This window comes from Garra rufa, chromosome 11, assembly GCF_049309525.1.
Source record: "Garra rufa chromosome 11, GarRuf1.0, whole genome shotgun sequence".
Classification (NCBI taxonomy): Eukaryota; Metazoa; Chordata; class Actinopteri; order Cypriniformes; family Cyprinidae; genus Garra; species Garra rufa.
In genome coordinates, this window is record NC_133371.1 from 36,638,651 (window position 1) to 36,659,026 (window position 20,376).

The window sequence follows — 20,376 nt, forward strand, 5'->3', positions numbered from 1 at the left end:
TGCCGGCAAGTAAGTATACGCGCTCCCGCCGGGTTTCGCGCTTCCGATTAAAGAGCGTTCAGCAAATGCGCGCTCTTAACTTATTTACACAGCGCACTTTCTTATTTTGGTCGCGCATGTCGACCTGCGGACCAGTTGTGTGCACCCCTGTTTATAGTACTGAGCGGTAGTCTTTAGCACACATTTTTACAAGATTAGATGTTTGTCAGTGGTGCTCATGATCTTAAAACCATTCGCCATCGGCCTCTCAGTCATCTCTCCGTTCTCTGTTTATGTGGTAAGTGAAATTGTATGTACTGTAATGTAACAGGCTTCTGCTTGCAAGCTGTTAACCATGTCCCTTCAGTGGCGTCGTAGACCGCATTATTCGTTTTCCCTGTTTGAAAAATTCAGGACACTCTAGCAACTTTAAATACACTCTTAAACTACTTTAAGTGCCTTATTAAGTACATAGCATCGCCCACAACACCCTAGATGTAAGTATTTTAACATCTAGCTTTCCACGAACAATTGCGCCCCAGCCAGAGGAGGACAAAGGCTGATTCCACCCGCTTATTTAATCGAGGTTAGACAATGAAACGAAAAAGGAGTCATTTAGTTCTGCGTATTGAGGAATGAAACAATGGGGTATTGTTATAAAGAGGTGATGATACTCGACTGCAGGTCACGGTGGGTTGTATGGGTTGAAGTTAATCACCTGTCAGAGAGAGCGTTAATGAAGAGATCCCCCTCTGTTCTTTTCAGCCTGTGAGAAAGACACAAGGTCAGAGATGCTGTTCACACAGAAAATGTTGTATGTAGATGTAAGACTTGTTTGATTGATGAACAAAGGAATCTTTTGAGCTGGTGCTTTTGAATGATTTTAGTAGAAAATGTGACTGTTTATGTATTAGAAAACAGTAAAAGTATCTTAAAAGAAGCCCATACAACCACACTACTGTTCAAAAGTTTTTTTTAATGCCTTTTATTCTCATCAAAACTGCATTTATTTGAGTAGAAATACAATACAAACAGTAACAAACCAGTGTCATATTGTGAAAAATGATTACAAGAAAAAAACTGTTTTCTATTAGAATTTTTTTGGGGCTTTTTTTTTCAGAAATTGAATTATGATGGCAAAGATGTCCTATTATTCTAAATGTTATCACTGTTGTGTTTTGCTGCTTAATATTTTTGTGGAAACTGTAATACACTACCATTCGAAAGAATGAGGGAATTAATGAATAAGTGAATGAATGAACAAACAAGTTAATAAATGAACAAGCGAATTAATAAACAAATGAATTAAAGAATGAACAAACCAATGAATGAATTAATTAACGAACAAATTAATAAATGATAAACAAAAAATGAACAAATTAATAAACAAATGAATGAACAAAAAAAGAATGGAATGAACAAACAAGTGAAAGAATGACCAAATTAATGAATGAACAAATAAATGAACACATTAATAAACAAACAAATGAATAAACTAATAAAAGAACGAACAAACAAATTAATAAATGAACCAACGGTAAATTAACAAGTGAATCAATGAACAAAATAATGAATGGACGAACAAATAAATGAACAAAAGAATAAATTAATGAGTGAATAAATAAATTAATGAATGAGTGAACAAATGAATGAACAAGGTAGTAAATCAAGAAGGTAATGAATCAACAAATAAATGAACAAAGGAATGAATGAATGAAGGAACGGATGAATAAATGAATGAACAAGCAAATAATTTAATTGAACGAACAAACACTAAAAGATTTCACCAGTTTCAACTTAAGTTCAGCTGGTGCCTTAAAATTTTAAGTTAAATCAACTTAAAACTACAAGTCATTTCAACTCGCGACAATAAAATTAGTTAATGACTTGTACTTTTAAGTTGATTTAACTTAAACTTTTAAGGCAGCTGCTGAACTTAAAAACTTAAGTTGAAACTGGTGACAACATTTTACAGTGAATGAATGACTGAACTAATCAATCAGCAAATGAATGAGCAAATGAATGAATGAGCGAACAAACTATTGAACAAATTAATGAATCAACAGATAAATGAACGAAGGAATGAAGAGAATGAATGAATGAACAAATAAACGAACGCAGGAATGAATGAAGGAATAAATGAATGAGCAAGCAAATGATTTAATGAACGATCAAATGAATGAATGAACAAATCAATCAACAAATGAATGATTGAATGAATGAATGAACGAATGAATGAATGAACGAACAAACAAACTAATGAACAAGTTAATGAATCAGCAAATAAATGGCGAAGGAATGAACGAACAAATGAATGAATGAACAAATCAATCAACAAATGAATGATTGAATGAGCGAATGAATGAATGAACGAATGAATGAACTAACAAACTAATGAACAAGTTAATGAATCAACAAATAAATGGCGAAGGAATGAAGGAACAAATGAATGAATGAACAAATCAATCAACAAATGAATGATTGAATGAGCGAATGAATGAATGAATGAATAAGTTAACGAATGAATGAACGAACAAACTAATGGACAAGTTAATGAATCAACAAATAAATGGCAAAGGAATGAACGAACAAATGAATGAATGAACAAATCAATCAACAAATGAATGATTGAATGAGCGAATGAATGAATGAACGAATGAATGAATGAACGAACAAGTTAATGAATCAACAAATAAATGACAAAGGAATGAACGAACAAATGAATGAATGAACAAATCAATCAACAAATGAATGATTGAATGATTGAATGAATGAATGAACGAACAAACTAATGAACAAGTTAATGAATCAACAAATAATGCGAAGGAATGAAGGAACAAATGAATGAATGAACAAATGAATGATTGAATGTGCGAATGAATGAACGAACGAATGAATGAATGAACGAACAAACTAATGAACAAGTTAATGAATCAACAAATAAATGGCGAAGGAATGAAGGAACAAATGAATGAATGAACAAATCAATCAATCAACAAATGAATGATTGAATGAGCGAATGAATGAATGAATAAGTTAACGAATGAATGAACGAACAAACTAATGGACAAGTTAATGAATCAACAAATAAATGGCAAAGGAATGAACTAACAAATGAATGAATGAACAAATCAATCAACAAATGAATGATTGAATGAGCGAATGAATGAATGAACGAATGAATGAATGAACGAACAAGTTAATGAATCAACAAATAAATGACAAAGGAATGAACGAACAAATGAATGAATGAACAAATCAATCAACAAATGAATGATTGAATGAATGAATGAACGAACAAACTAATGAACAATTTAATGAATCAACAAATAAATGCGAAGGAATGAAGGAACAAATGAATGAACAAATGAATGAATGAACGAATGAATGAATGAATGAATGAACGAACAAACTAATGAACAAGTTAATGAATCAACAAATAAATGGCGAAGGAATGAACGAACAAATGAATGAATGAACAAATCAATCAACAAATGAATGATTGAATGAGTGAATGAATGAATGAATAAATTAACGAATGAATGAACGAACAAACTAATGGACAAGTTAATGAATCAACAAATAAACGAGGAAGAAATGAATGAAAAAATGAACAAACAAACAAATGATTTAATGAACAAACAAATTAATAAATGAACAAACAAATTAATGAAACAACAAATGAATGAAAATATAAATACATTTTAACAAGGACACAATAAACTGATTGAGTTGCAATATAGACATTTATAAGATTTCTATATGAAATCTATATGCAATATAAAATTGCTGTTCTTCTGAGCGTTCTCTAATAATTGACAATAACTGAACCCCAAAATAAACATGATTTCTGAAGGATCATGTGACGCTCAAGACTGGAAAATTAAGCTTTGCTTCACAGGAATAAATTACATTTTTAAAAAGTTATTTTAAATTGCAATGATAATAATAATAATAATAATAATAATATTTATTTATTTATTTATTTATTGAGTCAAATAAAATGTTCAGCTGTGGGCGGGTCTTATTGATATTGAGCAGGATTTGATTGGGTTGTGAAGAGTGGGCACTACATACCAGAACCAGTAGCAGGTGATTGAGGAGAGTGGATTATGAAGACATATTTTTACTGTAAAAAAAAAAAAACCTGTACTGATTATGTGTGCACAGAATGTGTATAAAGAAAGTAAACAATGTTATTTTTTTTATTGTATTTTACTGAAAAACGAAATGAATGCATTTGAATCGTTAAAATGAACGATTGTCTCAGTGCTCGTGTTTATAGAGTGGGCGCTTTGAAGCTTTGCATTCTGGTCCTTTTTACACATTTTCGTAGCGTATGACAGCAAGATCTTCCATTCCATTTTTATTATTAATTACAATCCCTCTTATCACCCCCGTGTGTGTGTGAGGGGGAGCGAGATAGCGCAAGATATTGTGTTTGTGTGAAGGCAGAAGAATGCAGCATGGCTAATTGCGTTTGGCCGTTTGTGCTGTAAGGTATCTGCAGGCAGATTAAGTGCTCAGGCCTGAGGAGCACAATAAACGCAAACACAGCCTGTCTCTCTTTTTTCGGTCCCTGCTGCTGCCTGTCTATCTGACTCTCTTGGTCTCTGTCTGTGTGAAGAACAGAATTTTCTGACATAGAGGATGAAGGGAGAAATGACTGGTTTGGCCTGAGCTTTTAGTGTGAATATTTCTAAGCTTTTGCTGTACTCTATGACACCTTCTTGAATCCCAACACACAGAAGGACTTAGGTTTTCAAATTGCATACTTGTACAATGCTCTAAAAATATGTACTTCACTTGTAAAGGTAAAGTACATATTTTGAGTGCATAGTTGGGACTAATGCCTCATTCACGTTGTGTCATAAGTATATTATATAAGAGTTGAGTTCATCTGTTTAACAGTTTGGGAACAGTCAGATTTTAAAAATGTTTTTAAAAAGAAGTCTCTCATGTTTATGAGGTTTGAATTTATTTGATAAAATCTAATTGTAACAAATTGTAACAATTAGAATTTTTTTCAGATTTTTGTGGAACTGTTTTTTTTTTTTTGCCACAGGATAAAATAAAAAGTGTAATTGGGACTTTTTAGCTTATTGTGAGTATTTGGCTCATAGTTTGGACTTTTTTCTCACTTTCAGTTTTCAGTTTCACTCTGTTTATGTCTCACGGTTCAGACTTTTTTCCGCAATTTTGCATTGATGTCTTGCAATTCAGATTTTTGATAAAAATCACAGTTCAGACTTTGTTTCCACATTTTTTTTTTCCCCCATTTACAATTTTTTTCCCTCACAATCTGAACTTTTTTCTCACTTTTTTTCTTGCAATTCTACGTTTATGTCTCACAGTTTAGCCTTTTTTCCACAGGATAAAAATAAAAATTTAATTATAACTTTTTATCTCACCATTCTGACTATTTTCCTCACAATTTGGACTTTTTAGCTTACAATTAGTTTTTTTTTCTCTCTCTTTTTTTCTTGCAATTCTAATTTTAAATTTCGCAGTTCAGTCTTTTTCCCACCGGATAAGAAAAAAATAATAATTTAGAATTATCTCACAATTTTGACTTTTTTTTTCTTGCAATTCTAAGTTTATATCTCACAGTTCAGCCTTTTTTCCATAGAATAAAAATTGAATGACTTTTTATCTCACCATTCTGACTATTTTCCTCACAATTTGGACTTTTTTTTCTCTCTCTTTTTTTTTGCAATTACAAGTTTATATCTCACAGCTCAGACTTTTTCCCACAGCATAAGATTAAAATGTAATTATAATTTTTTTATTTTACCATTCTGACTATTTTCCTCACAATTTGGACTTTTTAGCTTACGATTTGGACTTTTTTTTCTCAGTTTTTTCTTGCAATTCTAAGTTTATATCTCACAGTTCAGCCTTTTTTCCATAGAATAAAAATTGAATGACTTTTTATCTCACAATTCTGACTATTTTCCTCACAATTTGGACTTTTTTTTCACTCTCTTTTTTTTTGCAATTACAAGTTTATATCTCACAGCTCAGACTTTTTCCCACAGCATAAGATTAAAATGTAATTATAATTTTTTTATTTTACCATTCTGACTATTTTCCTCACAATTTAGACTTTTTAGCTTACGATTTGGACTTTTTTTTCTCAGTTTTTTCTTGCAATTACAAGTTTATATCTCACAGTTCAGACTTTTTCCCACAGGATAAGAATAAAAATGTAATTATGACTTTTTATCTCACAATTCTGACTATTTTCTACAATTCTAAGTTTATATTTCACAGTTCAGACGTTTTTTTCCACAAGATAAGAATAAAAATGTAATTATGACTTTAATCTAACAATTTAGATCAGAATTTGGACTTTTTTCTCACTTTTTTTCTTGCAATTCTAAGTTTATATCTCAAACTTCAAACTTTTTCCACAGAGCAAAAATAAAAAATGTAATTATGACTTTTTATCTCACAATCCTGACTATTTTTCCTCACTATTTGGACTTTTTAGCTTCCAATTTGAACATCTTTCCTGCAATTTTTCCTGCAAAGTTCATATCTCAAAGTTCAGACTTTTTTTTTTTTAGCTCACAATTCTGACATTTTATATCTCACAGTTCAGACTCAATTTTGACTTTTTTCTCTTAATTGGTGAGATATAAACTCAAAAGTGTAGCTAAAATTTATGGAACCTTGTTTCCATCACTGGAAAAAATAAAGGTTTTGCGTAAGAATTGCATGATACAAACCCACAATTGTGACTTTTTTTTGTCAGAATTACGTGATACAAACTCGCATATTTGGACTTTTTTTCTTGTAAATGTGAGTTATTATCTTGCCATTCTGAATTTTGAGATCTAAAATTGCAACTGTGAGTTATAAAATCAGAATTGTGAGACATAAACTCGCAATTCTGAAAAATAAAGTCAGAATTTTGAGATTAAAAATTAGCCCAGTCAGCATGTACAAATATATTTTCCACAAACTATGATTTGAGATGCATTAATTCAAATTTTTGCATACAGTAGGATGGATAATATGTTAATTTTAGATTCGGACACAGTCACAGGACATCAGCCACCACCTGTTCTCCAGAAGCACAACTTGGACACACAATATCTGTCCTGCACAATCTGATTAGGCATGTGGAGGTGTGACTGCTGGACTGTAGAGGAGGTGGAAGACAGATAAGAGACAGATGGAGGTGTGATGGAGGGGGTGGCACATTACTGATTTATCTGGTCAGTGTAGGTGAGCGTCTCCTTGTCTTTGTCTCAGAAGCAGAAAAAGAAATAACAGCCTTGTGTTTCCCAGAGGCGCTGGGCTGAGACGGAGGCTGTGGGGGAGAGCGTAGCATGTGTGGGCTCAGAACCGCAGCCACCCACAGCCACAGGCACAAACACCTTGCAGACGACTCCATGTGTTCTGCTGCTCTGTGATAGGACTCGCTTTTAGAGCAGAAGGGCTTTGTGGTAGTGATAGACAGAGAGGTATCAGCCAGGCCTATTAATTGGCCTCTGTTTGGCCACTTTTGGCGGATGATCAAACTGTTTGGCTGATTTTCACATGCCATATATTATTATTTTTTTCTCTGAAATCTGCAGACAGCCTTGCGAATGGGAAAAAGAACAATTTTCTTTTGGACTAGTTGATTCTGATATCTATGACAGGCTGGCCAATGACCAACATAGTTATTGGCCAATATAACGGCTCATTTGCTATTAGAAAACTGTGTTAGTTTAGGGTTGGTATTGGAGTAATATTGTGCAATATCATTACAATTTAAAATAAATCTTTTCTAAATTGCAATTTGCATTAAAGCTGAATTTTCAGCAACAATTATTTCACTCTTCAGTGTCACATGATCCTTCAGAAATATTTTTAATACACTGATGTGGTGTTTAAGAATTATTTCTTAGTATAAACATTAATATGTTTTTAAAACAGCTGTGCTACTAAATGTTTTTATTTATTTATTTGTTGTTGTTGTATTATTTATTATATTTTATATTTATTTATTTTAAATTTTAAATCCAACTGAATAAGTATTACTTATATATTGTAAGTATTATTTATTATATTTTATATATTAAATTATTTCTTTTAAAAGCAGAGACAGGTATATATATATATATATATATATATATATATATATATATATATATATATATATAGTTATTAGTATTAATTTATCAGTATTTATTATTTATTTATTTATTTATTTTTATTTTAGCTTCATAATCCAAATGGAGTCTTTTTTATTATATTTTATATATTTAAATTATTTATTTTAATTTTAAAGCAGAGACGGGTACAAACTAATTGACTAACTTGATTTAATTTGCCATATAAAAGTGTAAAAAATCAGCAGATATATAAATATATTTAGTTATTGGTGTTATTTTTTCCAATTTTATTTATTCATTCATTTATTTATTTATAATATCAGCTTCAAAATCCAAATGAATAAGTCTTATTTATACATTTTAAGTATTATTTATTATATATTAAATTATTTATTTTAATTATAGAGCAGACACAGGCATTTAAATGGCTGTAAATTTTATTTATTTCAGCTTTAAGTATTACTTCTATATATTTAAGCATTATTTATTATATTTTATATATTAAATTTTTTATTTTAATTTTGGAGCAGACACATTTGGGTATATAAATGGCCAAAAATCTGCCAATATGTAAATATGTTTAATTAATAGTGTTCATTTTAGTTATGTATGTATTTATTTATTTGTTTGCTTGTTTGTTTGTTTGTTTTATCTTCAAAATCCAAATTAATAAGTAATAAGTATTACTTCTATATTTCAAGTATTATTTATTATATTTTATATATTAAAATATTTATTTTAATATTGGAGAAGGCACAGGTAAAAACTACTTAACTTAATTAATTGAATAAGGCATATAAATGACCAAAAATCAGCTGATATATTAATATATTTAATAAAAAATAAAAATATACACACAAACATGTATATATTTAAGAAATATGTGTAATATGTAAATGATATATAAATATGAATATATACATGCATATAAATATTTCTTAAATAACACAATTAATCGATGTGACAGAACATATGATGCATTTTGTTTCAGACTACACAGACAGAAACGCAAACAAACACAGAATCATTTCCTCTACTGATAAAATGTGAGGCTGTTTGAATGTAGGGTGTGTGTCTGAGAAAGTTGTGGGAAGAGAGTTCCACTTGTAGCGCATTTCACTTGGGGCCCGACTGCAAATGCGAGAGCGTCCGTTAGGACACTCATTCTGTGGACCTTTTCCTCGAGCAGAAAGCTCTCGACGTGACCCACATACTTACACAGGCTTCTTGAAAGAGTGCTGGAGCGAGGGAGAGAGAAAGGGAATGAGACAGTGGGCGGACGAGAGAGAAAGAGGAGGGAGAGAGAGTTGAGGGCTCAAGGCTGATGCAGCACCCTGCGGGCTCTTACAGATGGGAGAAAGGGGCTGAGGTCACTCAGGTGGGACACTTCTCTCTCTTTCCCCCTCTCAATTTCAGTTTTCAATTTCAACATGCTTTTTGGCATGATTGTTTTACACACAGGTGTCACTGAAGAATCGGTAAAAGAAGCAAGAACTATGACAGTTAATATTTATTTTTTTAAATAATAAAACTAGAAAAAAATATTTTAAATGTTTATTCAAAATAAAAACAGTAATAAAATGTATTATTAAATTATGATAATAGAAATGTAATAAGTTTTTCCATTTTCAGACTGCATTTTGGTTACTTAATTGTTGTGTGTTGATATATTTAATAAATAATATATGAATAAAATAAAATAGTAATGCAAAAAAATATATATAATAATTAATCTATAAAAAATATATATTGTGTGTGTGTGTGTGTGTGTGTGTGTGTGTGTGTGTGGCTGTTATTTTATTTTTTGTTATATTCTTTATTATATTACATATTTTCTTATTTCATTTTTTTTATTTGTATTATATTTATTACATAATATAATAAATAAACAATATAATAAAATACATGTTTATAGTTCAAATCAAAATAAATAAACAAATAATAACAAAAAATAAATAAAATGTATTTTTAAATTGTATTTTGATGGTTATACTGTAATTACCTGATGGTTATATTTATATTATAGTATTAAACAAATCAACACATAACCATCAAGTAGCCAAAATGCTATCTAAAAATGTGCTCTCACTTTTTTTTATTTTTAAAATGTAATTTTTTTAATTAAAAAACAACACATTTTTTCTGATATTGTTTCTTTATTATATAATTAATTATATTACATATTTTCTTATTTCATTGTTGTATTTTTTATATTTAAAACATAATATAATAAATAATTAATATAATACAATAAATGTTTATTTTACATAAAAATAAAAAGTATAAATAATATAAATAATAAATAAAATAAAATAATATAGTAGGAGTATTTCCGTTATAGTATTAAAAAAATCAACACATAACCATCAAGTAGCCAAAATGCAATCTAAAAATGTGCTGCTATTTTGTTTTATTTTTTTATTTTAATTTATTTTAAATTTGTTTTTATTTTTAGAACATTTTATTTTTTATTATATTATTCATTATAATATTACTTGTTTTTTTTATCGTATTTTTATTATATTTAAAACATAATATAAAATAATTAATATAATAAAATAAATGTTTGAAATAAAATCAAATAAAATAAAAATGTGTGAGTATCTCACTTATAATACCTACCCATTCATCTGTCCACACAATCAGTCAAAATCCATAGTCTCACATTTTTAGACCGTTTTGGCCACTTGATGGTTATACGTTGATTGTCAAAAGGTCACATTGTCATAGCAGTAACCAGACGGTCATTTGTGTAAGACTGTCCGCTCTCTCACTGTCTCTCTCTGTCTGGGTGGTGGCATGTCTGTAATTAACAGTCTAAGCTGGAAATGCTGTAGGAGTGTGGGACGTGAGGGAGGGTGGGTAAGGATTACATACACACCACACGGCCTCCCACCCTCCCTTTGTTTGTTCATTGGGACTCTCGGACGCCAAGGTGATCTATAAGCCACAATACGGCTCTCTGCAAAACAACGTCTTTTCCTGCACCTGACTGGCACGCAAGGAAGTTGTCAGTCATAAAATATGGACTGATGGATTGTGGTTGAGTGGTGTGTTTAAATGCAATGTATTTTTATTCAGTGTACTGGGAGAGGTGAGCTATATTTATTTAAACCAGTAAGTTTATGAATGAATTGAACTATAACCGAGTCTTAAGAGTCTTTTTGTGAATTGGACTACACTGCTCGGTGACTCATATGTTGATTCGGTAACCACTTTGACCGATTCACTGAGCTCATTCCCTAAAGAATTTGTCAGACTGATTCAAACTAGAGGATGGATACCCGAGCCGAGCCCGACGGTACCCGACGGAACCCGACGGGTCGGGCCGGGTTCGGACAGATATTTAGAAAGGATGCTCGGGTTCGGGTCGGCCTCGGTCAGCTCAGCGCGATAGTGCGCCCGTGTTATAACGGCGCTTTTTGCCCAGTGTGCACTGATGCTCTCATCTGTTGACATTTCCGTACGCTTTTTTTACAGTTGCTTAATAAAAGCGGGCTTTCCACACAAAAAAGTGCATGTGTCATTAGTATGTGTTACGACCCTTGGTGTTCTAGGGGTATACGGGTCGCACACTTAAATTTGTAAGACATTGGCAAGTTGAATTCCCAGCACTGATTGCAACCAAAGTGATGACAAACTAAATACTTTATCAACAACATGTGTTTATTTACATAAAGTACAAGAGAAGTGGTATTAAGTGGAATATTTACAGGTGAAAATAATTGTTTAAAGTCAGGCACTAATAGAAAGACTGGCTATTGGTGCGGCTGAAAATAAACCAAAAAAACCCAGCCTAACTAATCACAGTTTTCCCCCCCATCTAGTCTGATCTAAAAATAAAAAGGGGAAAAAATAAATCTAATGAGCAGAAACACCCTAACTGGCTACACTATCTAAATCAAAAGGGATACATAGGGTGGCACGCACCATCTTACCTAGTGTATCTCTAGACAGCAAGTTACCTACATGTTGATATGTATACCACGTGGCTTACTTCCCTACACCAGTCTCTCAGTCATGAATATCACCAACAAGTTGACTGACAAAAACAAAGTGTAGCCAGAACAAAGTGAGTCTCAAGACTAACTCTAATTCCTGAAATGGCTTCTTAAAAGCCAGCTGGAAAATGGGGATTGGTTGAGGACGGTGCACTGAAACAGAATATCCTCAAATCAGAAGAATGGAGTAACAGGATTGGATGAAGTGTTGAGATGTGCAGCAACCAATCAGAAGAATGGAGTGATGGGATTGGATGAAGTACTGAGATGTGCAGCAACCAATGAAGAGAATGGAATGACGGGATTGGTTGACATAATGGAACATGAGCCAACCAATCAGGAGCAGCAAGCAATGGAACCACTAAGGACCTGAAATAAAGAAAAAAAGAGCAACAGACAAAACAACCACCTAATAACTTTCTGGAATGTAACACCCCCTCCCTTAAGAACAAACATTTTTTAAACATGTTTGTAAAACAAAACAAAATCAAGATGACATGAAACAATAACTGACACAATTGTGTTCAAATAGTAAGTAAAAAAAAAAAAAACTTACATGTCAGTTCGAGACAAGGTGTCAGCTACAATGTTGTCTGTTCCTTTCTTATGCTGAATCTCTAGATTATAGTTTTGTACAATCAGAGACCAGCGCATCAGCCTCTGGTTCTGATTATACATTCTTGACAGGAAAACAAGTGGGTTATGGTCAGTATAGACGACAACAGGGAGCGAACTAGAACCCACATACACTTCAAAATTTTGAAGTGCCATAAGTAATGCAAGAGCCTCCTTTTCGATAGTGGAGTAATTCAATTGGTGCTTATCAAATTTGCGGGAAAAATAACAAATCGGGTGGTCAATTCCATCTGCATCCTCCTGCAATAGGACTGCCCCAGCCCCCACAGCACTAGCATCAACCTCCAACTTAAATGGGCGATCAAAATTTGGTGTTGCGAGTACCGGAGCGCTGCACAGCAGTGCTTTCACACTGTCGAATGCATGTTGGCATTCCAAAGACCACTTAAACTGTTGCGAGGGACTCAACAAACTTGTAAGAGGACTTGCAACACTTGAAAAGTTTCTACAAAATCCACGATAATATCCGGCCATCCCTAAGAATCGCCTCAACTGACGCCGGGTAGTAGGAACAGGAAAATCTGAGATGGCTGAAACTTTAGCAGCAACTGGACGGACTTGTCCCTGCCCAACCTGGATCGCACGGCCTTTCAGTCACACCGAGTGGATTCGATTCGTCTGGAGCTACACTATCCACAGCAAAAATCCCCAATTCGACCAACCGATCATAAATAACTTGCTTAATTTCTCTTTTAAGATTTTGCTTGTTCACTAGAATCTGAAAATGTTCAGCAATTTGAATTAAATCGTCTTTGCGACATTTATCAAATTCCCCAAGAGTTGGGTTCTGAATAAACGAGTCCAAATTAAATGACGCCATACCTGATCCAAAACCAACATACAGAACTAGTTCGCCTTAAGCAATAGACAACGTCCACTACAAATGAAATCACTTTGCCAACCGTGCTGAGCACAACGATACCAATGTCCACAGAAATAAAAAAGAAATCGGGACCTTTAGTATCCCGGACGAGCCCCCAAAAATGTTACGACCCTTGGTGTTCTAGGGGTATACGGGTCGCACACTTAAATTTGTAAGACATTGGCAAGTTGAATTCCCAGCACTGATTGCAACCAAAGTGATGACAAACTAAATACTTTATCAACAACATGTGTTTATTTACATAAAGTACAAGAGAAGTGGTATTAAGTGGAATATTTACAGGTGAAAATAATTGTTTAAAGTCAGGCACTAATAGAAAGACTGGCTATTGGTGCGGCTGAAAATAAACCAAAAAAACCCAGCCTAACTAATCACAGTTTTCCCCCCCATCTAGTCTGATCTAAAAATAAAAAGGGGAAAAAATAAATCTAATGAGCAGAAACACCCTAACTGGCTACACTATCTAAATCAAAAGGGATACATAGGGTGGCACGCACCATCTTACCTAGTGTATCTCTAGACAGCAAGTTACCTACATGTTGATATGTATACCACGTGGCTTACTTCCCTACACCAGTCTCTCAGTCATGAATATCACCAACAAGTTGACTGACAAAAACAAAGTGTAGCCAGAACAAAGTGAGTCTCAAGACTAACTCTAATTCCTGAAATGGCTTCTTAAAAGCCAGCTGGAAAATGGGGATTGGTTGAGGACGGTGCACTGAAACAGAATATCCTCAAATCAGAAGAATGGAGTAACAGGATTGGATGAAGTGTTGAGATGTGCAGCAACCAATCAGAAGAATGGAGTGATGGGATTGGATGAAGTACTGAGATGTGCAGCAACCAATGAAGAGAATGGAATGACGGGATTGGTTGACATAATGGAACATGAGCCAACCAATCAGGAGCAGCAAGCAATGGAACCACTAAGGACCTGAAATAAAGAAAAAAAGAGCAACAGACAAAACAACCACCTAATAACTTTCTGGAATGTAACAGTATGAGTGAAAAAAGAGATTTTAACTGTGTCGGGCTGGGATCGGGCTCGGACATATATCTTAATGCTTGTCGGGCTCGGGTCGGGTTCGGTTACTGCTCTGTCGGACTCGGGCCGGGCTCGGACAGAAAAATGCGGCCCGATCCGCACTCTAATTCAAACATGTGGGTCTGTGAGTCGATTTGTTTGTGAAGTGGACTACACTGCTCATTGAGTCACTTGTTGATTCAGTAACCACATTGACTAATTCACAGAATTAATTTACTAAAGTACTTTTCGGAATTATTAAAATTGGTGATTCGATTCACAATAACTAAGTCATAAGAGTCATTTGTTTGTGAATTGGAATACACTGCTCAGTGAGTCACTTGTTGATTCAATAACTGATTCACTGAGTTCATTCACTAAAGTATTCATCAGACTTATTTAAATCAGTGAGTTTATGAGTGAATTAAGCTACATTGCTCAGTAAGGTGGATGTTGATTCAGTAACTACTTTGACTGATTCACTGAGTTTATTCACTATAGTATTCATCAGATTTATTCAAACCAGTGAGTTTACGAGTGAATTGAACTACATTGCTCAGTGAGTCACAAGTTGATTCGGTAACCGCTTTGATTCACTGAGTTTATTCTCTACAGTATTGTCAGACTGATTTAAACTTGTGAGTCTCTGAGTCGATTCACAATAACAGAGTCATTTGTTTGTGAATTGGACTTCACTGCTCAGGAAGGCGGATGTTGATTCAGTAACTGCTTTGACTTATTCACTTTGTTCATTCATTATTCATTATATTTGTTTGTGAATTGGACTACACTGCTCAGTGACTCACATGTTGATTCTATAACCACTTTAACCGATTCACTGAGTTCATTTACTAAAGTATTCATCAGACTTATTCAAACCAGTGAGTTTGAGTGAATTCAGTAACTGCTTAGACCGAATTCACTACGTATTTATCAGACTGAGACAAACTCGTGAGACTGTGAGTTGATTCACAGTAACCAAGTCATAAGAGTCATTTGTTTGTGAATTGAACTGCATTGCTTAGTAAGGTGAATGTTGACTCAGTAACTGCATTGACCGAGTTCATTCATTAAAGTATTTGTCAGACTGAGTCAAACCGTTGAATCGGTGAGTCAATTTGTTTGTGAATTTGACTACACTGAATCACTGAGTCACATGTTGATTCAGTAACCACTTTGACTGATTCACTGACTTCACTCACTAAAGATTAAAATTGGTGAATCGATTTACAATAACCGGGTCAAAGGAGTCCTTTATTATTGAATCAGACTACACTGCTTTCGTAGATTGGGATAACAACTAGTTATCTTTCATTACTTTAAATCCAGTTCAGACTTCAAACTAGCATTCATGACATGCATAAAATAATACATCTTAGTTAACATAATATAGCAGAAAAGTCCTCATGTTTCTGTACCATGCAAGATGAGAATGAGCTCTCCCAAATGTGTCCATAACAGCGAAATGTACAGAGACAGGGTCATCACTATACTTTTTTCCCCTTCACTCTCTCTCATTCTCTGCTTTCTGTCTTGGGAATGCTAATGATTGAAGAAAAGGGAGTTGAGAGAGTGACAGCGTCGTCAGCGATTTCCTCTCCATTTTGAGGAGAGCGGGAGAGAGGTTCACAGGGCCTTGAAATGAAAGAGCACTCCCACAAAACGAGCACAATAAAAGGGAGGACTATTTCCAAGGTTGTTTTAGTAAGTTGTGGAGAGATGACCCCACACTCAGACTCCGTGGAGATGAAATCTAAACAGCTCCCCCTGCCTCCCTCATTCTCTTGTTCTCACACTCCTGGACTGTTTGTTTTGTCTCCGTCATTTACCTCCCTTCTCTGTCTTTGTCTGCGCCGCTCATTCTGTCACGCCAACTCTTATTTTCCTTCTTCGTCCTTCTTTTCGCTCTCTCGCTCCATCTCTCTGTGCCTCGCTGCCAGTCGCAGGTGTGCGGTAGATGTCTATGTGCCCCCCTCGGTGAGCCTACCTCACGCAATGTTTATTAAAATGGCACGGCGGGAACTTTCGCTGCTTCTGCTGCTTTAGTGCTCTGTGATGACATGAATATTAAAATTGATTGCGAGTGAGTGCGGCCAGTCAGCGGGCGCTCGGAGGATCAAGGTTTTGTCATATGAAGGAGGGGAAAAGAATGATGCTGACTATTGGAAAACTATAAATAACTGGCATCTTCTCTAACAACTTTGAAAATCCCACTACATTTCTCGTTCCTATGTAGTCCTTCAAAATTATTATCATTGAGAATCATTTTTCTTCATTGCCCTTTTTATTGCTTTTATGGTCATATTAGTATTGATTATTGTGCTACCAGTATCACTTAAAATGCTCAGCTTCAGTGTGAATTATCTGAGACTCGATTCTGTCAGCCTATTGCAGCATTCGTGGTTTTGTTTTTGTATAACATCTAGTAATTGACCACTGTCACATGTTTCACTGGTATAGTTTCATGACTTGCGTTTCACTCTGTGGTCTCTTTCTTCTCACACACTATTTTATTTTATTATTTTATTTTATTTGAACAACATTCCTTTTTTATATATATTAACTTTTATTTTATTGTAACTGCATTCCTATTTTTTCTCTTCTTTTGTATTTCATTTTATTTTATTTTTTAAAAGATGTTCCTATTTTATTTTATTTTACATTTAATTTGATATTTTATTATAACTTCATTTGTATTTTATTTGAGCTATATTCCAATTTTTTAGTTAATTTTATATTTAATTTTATTTTAACTACATTCCTATTTAAATTTTTATGCTTAATTTTTTAAAATGCATTCCTGTTTCATTTATTATTTTATTCTATATTTAATTGATTTTTAACTACATTCCTATTTAATTGTATTATTTTTTTATTTTAGCTATATTCCTATTTTTTATTTTTAATGTTAAACCTAATTTTATATTTTATTTTGTTTTGAATTCATTCCTGTTTCATTTATTTTATTTTAGATTTATTTTTTTTACTTTAACTACATTAGTATTTCATTATAATATTATTTTGTTTATTTTAGCTATATTTTATTTTATTTTATCATTTTTTTAATAACTTAATTTCTATTTTATTTATTTTAGATTTAATTTTGTTTTATTTTATTTTTACCACATTCCTATTTTATTTTATTTTTTATTTTATTTAATTTTAACTACATTAGTATATTATTTTATTTTACTTTAGCTACATTCCTTTTTTTCTTTACTTTAACTACATTCCTATTTTATTTTATTTTATTTTAGATTTAATTTAATTTTATATAACAACATTCTTTTTTTATTTGAACTATTTTCATATTTTATTTTATTTAATATTTCTTTATTTTTTGTTTTATATTAAATTTTATTTTATTTTATTGTAACTGCATTCCTATTTTCTTTTCTTTTATATATTAACTTTTCTTTTATTGTAACTAAATTCCTATTTTTTCTTTTCTTTTATATTTTCTTTTATTTTTTTAATAACATTCCTATTTTATATTATTTCATTTTATATTTTATTTTACATTTTATTATAACTACATTCCTATTATTATTTTTTTTATTTGACTTTAACTACATTAAATTTTTTATGCTTAATTTCTTTTTTATGCATTTCATTTATTATTTTATTCTATATTTAATTTTATATTAATTTTATATATATTTTTTTTAATTTACATTTTTACTATATTCCTTTTTTTGTTTTATTTGTTGTGTTTTTATTGTATATTAATAAAATACAATATACTACACACAAAAAATCCTATTTGTAAAAAAAAGAATGACAACATGTAGAGTTGTGAACTGCAATGAAAAGTAGTGCACTGTCTGTGTCTGTGCTTATGAGTGGTGGTCCATATTGAAGGTCAGCTATGATCGATGCTTTTTGACATGCCCACACAGAATGATGTCAGAGCCTCAAATAGCAACTGAGTGAGCATGTGCTTATGTGTGTGCATGACTGAGGACTTCAGAAGAAGTGTAATTCCTCCGTTTGCAACCAAAGAAGCACTCTTTCACTGTGTGCGATGACCTTTGCCTGACCTCATATCCACAAAACCATTTACCCCAGAGCAACCCGGTGATTATTTGCACACTGCAGTGGCTCCGATGGGTGGGAAGACCTTCGGAAAGCAGCACGTGTTGCTCCGGTGCTTGTTTGCACGACGCCGAGTACCATTGTGTACCAGAAGTGACTCCCGCAGCGTGAGAGCATCGGGCTTGCCATGCAAATATCAACAGCAGGAACGGATGTTTGCACTTGTGTGCATAATGTCACCCTCGCATACATGTAAGCTGCGCAATGACACGCATGCAAACACAAACACACCTGCGGGGTCACAGCCTGGTGCAAAATTAACCACGAATGAACTCTTCGAAGCACATCTGCATGTATGGGAGCTCATGTTTCCTGGAACAGGGCTGTGAATTTCTCACCACAGATTTTTGCATTACGAGCAGGCGTTTTATACGCGAGAGAATGAGGACCATGTTTAGTGGCGTGCGTGTTTGTGTTTATCACACCCGCTAAAAGTCCTGCATCAGCAGCTGCTGGTCTGTTTTGCATATGGCATTGGAAGAAGGGAGAGAAAAGATTGAAGTGGGATATGCATTTGCATACGTGGCGGCCGTAATGCGTCCTCTGTGTCACTGAGATGCTTTGGGCTGGTAGCGCTGTGGCTTATTTGAATGATATGGAGCAGGCGGACCGGCAGGCGCAAGGCTGTATGCAATGACATCAGAAGAGTGATGTCATGCTGCACACACCTTGCATGAGAGCCAATGGGAGAATTAACTGCCAAGCTGAGTCTTTTCCTGCCCATTGTGGCGCCTGTTAGAAGTATTTTGTTTTTGGACCAGATGTTGTGATCTCTTCTTTGGGACAATTGAAATATGAAAATAGAGGACTAAAATGGATGTGGAATTCAATACAATTTCAGTGGTTCATATTGAAATCTTTGACTTTTACTTGCAGGATTGATAGGAATCAGTGACGTTTGTATTTCATGATGAATGTTATCATTTTTTTTTTTTTTTTTAGATATTACATTTTATCTTTGATTAATTGTATATGCTTAATTTCTCTAATTTTGCTTTTAGATTACCTTTGTTGACATTTAGATCAAGTTGATCTCTACAACGCTAATTATGTAATAACACTGACTAATGTAAACTTTAGTAAATCTCTAAATAAATATAAATGTTTCATACTGTACATTATAATGTGTGATGCCTCAATTCAGTTGTTTTTATTTTTATTTTTTTTAATTTTTTGCATTTATTTATAATATGGAACCTTAATATTTAGCATTTATTAGTTATTGGTCATAACATGAAAATTGTTGATTGTTGATTAACAGAGTATTTCCATTTATTCACATTGCTCTCTGTTGAGATAATAAAAAGATTTTTGTATCTTATATGCATTAATAAATTAAATTTCTTTTATATATTTTCATTATTAATATATTAAGCACAGTTTGCTATGTGCTTTTGACATTATTTTTTATTTTTTATTTTAATTTTCTAAATAGTTCAAATTTGCTTTTAAGTAGGTATTATTTTTGGGAAAATTAACTATTTATGAACTTCTTAAAATATTTATATTAATAATATATAAAATAAATATAAATACTTTTTTCTAAAAATAATTTTTAATAATTTTTTTATTCAATTTATGTGCTGTTGTCATTTTTTAATTATTAGTATTATTTTTAACTTTTCTGAATGGTTGCAATTTGTTTTT